The sequence below is a fragment of the Chiloscyllium plagiosum genome, unplaced genomic scaffold (assembly GCF_004010195.1).
Source record: "Chiloscyllium plagiosum isolate BGI_BamShark_2017 unplaced genomic scaffold, ASM401019v2 scaf_9585, whole genome shotgun sequence".
NCBI lineage: Eukaryota > Metazoa > Chordata > Chondrichthyes > Orectolobiformes > Hemiscylliidae > Chiloscyllium > Chiloscyllium plagiosum.
Genome location: NW_025213242.1, coordinates 1 through 2,561, shown reverse-complemented (window position 1 = coordinate 2,561; position 2,561 = coordinate 1).

Below are 2,561 nucleotides of genomic sequence, written 5' to 3'. Positions count from 1 at the left end.
AGATCCTGTTGTAATCTGAGGTAACCCTCTTCGCTGTCCACTACACCTCCAATTTTGGTGTCATCTGCAAACTTACTAACTGTACCTCTTATGCTCGCATCCAAATTATTTACATAAATGACAAAACGTAGAGGACCCAGCACCGATCCTTGTGGCAAACTTACAAGATAATGCATGGCTTAGAAAGGGTGGACGCTGGGGGGGGGGTGTTTTCGTCGGGGGGGGGGTGTTTTCGTCAGGCGGGGAGACTAGGACGCGTGGGCACAGCCTCAGACTCAGAGGGGGATCAATTCCGAACAGAAACGAGGAGACATTCCTTCAGCCAGAGAGCCTGTGGGATTCATTGCCGTGGAGGCCAGGACGTTAAATGTCTTCAAGGCTGAGATTGATAAATTCTTGACCTCACGAGGAATTAAGGGCTACGGGTTGAGTGTGGTTAAATGGCGGAGTGGACTCGATGGGTCGAATGGCCTTAGAAAGGTGTGAGCGATGCCGGCAAGCATGCTAAACACCTTGTCCACCCTCGGACGCTAACTTCAAAGATTTATCGACCTGAAGCCCTGGGTGTGTCTGTTCGACGTGGCTACCCCGGGCCCCGCCATTAATTGGACAAGTCCTGCCCTCGTTTGCTTTCCCACAATGCAATGCCTCGCATTCAGCCAAATTAAACTCCCCATCTGCCACTCCCTCACCCAACTGACTTAGATCCCTTGGTAAATCTGAGATAACTTACCCCACTGTCCAGTCTTGCCAATGCTGCTGAACCGTGTCCCCTACAAGTGATTTACTAATTTTGTTTTCTGAACTTGACCACGGTGCGATGTGGGTCCGTGAGTTATGTCAGCGTTGCACACTACGTTCACCGGTCTAGTGAAAATATCTCTCCTTCCTCCCCCCCCCCCCTCCCCCCACCCCACTGAATATCTACTGGCGGGTTGATTCTAAACTCTGCAGACCACACTGACGGGTGTGACATTAATTCAGATAAACGTGAGGTGCTGCATTTTGGAAAAGCAAATCAGGGCAGGACTTATACATTGGGCAGTGTTGCTGAACAAAGAGACCTCGGAGTGCAGGTTCCTAGCTCCTTGAAAATGGAGTCGCAGGGAGATAGGATAGTGTGAACAAAGAGACTTTGGAGTGCAGGTTCATAGCTCCTTGAAAATGGAGTCGCAGGGAGATAGGATAGTGAAGAAGGTGTTTGCTATGCTTTCCTTTATTGGTCAGTGCGTTGAGTATAGGTGCTGGCAGGTGGGACTCGATTGGGGTTGGGATATCTGGGTCAGCACGGACAGGGTTGGACCGAAGGGTCTGTTTCCGTGCTGTACAGTTCTATGACTCCGAGGGGATTGGATTCCCAGCCTGTTCAGCCTCTCCCTGTAGCTCACACCCTCCAACCTCCTTGTAAATCTTTTCTGAACCCTTTCAAGTTTCACAACATCTTTCCGATAGGAAGGAGACCAGAATTGCAGGCAATATTCCAACGGTGGCCTTACCAATGTCCTGTACAGTCGCAACGTGACCTCCCAACTCCTACACTCAACGCACTGACCAATAAAGGAAAGCATACCAAACGCCTCCTTCACTATCCTATCTACCTGCGACTCCACTTTCAAGGAGCTATGAACCTGCACTCCGAGGTCTCTTTGTTCAGCAACACTTCCCAGGACCTTACCGTTAAGTGTATAAGTCTGATTTGCTTTTCCAAAACGCAGCACCTCCTTTCCTCAGCGTAAACCCCCAAACCCTTCCTGTTCACGTCCCCATCCAGATGTCATTGTCCCAGCCTCCACCACTTCCTCTGGCAGCTCGTTCCACACACTCACCACCTTCTGCGTGAAACAAGTTGCCCCTTGGGTCCCTTTCTCCCCACCCCCCCTCCACCTTCAAATCTATGCCCCTCCAATTCTGACCTCCAGCGTTGGGCATCGACGTTGGCAGGTCATGTTGCGGTTATACAGTGCGTTGGTGAGTATTGTTTTCGGATCAGTCACTTCGCTAAAGGAAAGAGTGCAGAAGACGTTGCCAGGACTCGAGGGTCTGAGTTATAGGGAGACGTCGGACAAGAGAAGACGTTCCTCAATTGAGCGTAGGAAGGGGAGATCTTGCGTAAGCTCATGAGAGGTATGGATAGGGGGAACGCGCTCTGTACTTTTTCCCAGGGTTGGGGAATCGAGGACTAGAGGGCATCAGTTGGGAAAAGAATACAAGGGAACCCCGAGGGGCAACGTCTTTACACAGAGGGTGGTACGGAGATGGAAGGAGCTGCCGGTGGAAGTGGTTGAGATGCCTACATTAACATTTAAAAGGCGTTCTGAGAGATACATGGATGAGGGAGGATTAATAGGATACGGGCCAAGTGCAGGGGAATGGCGGTTGAGTGTGGATGGACAGTTTGATCGGGAGGGATCAGTTTGAGCTGAACGGCCTATCACCTCCCCACTCCTACGCTCAAAGAACTGACCGATACAGCCACAACGTGACCCTCCCAACTCCTACACTCAACACACTGACCAATACAGCCACATCGTGACCCTCCCAACTCCTACACTCAACGCACT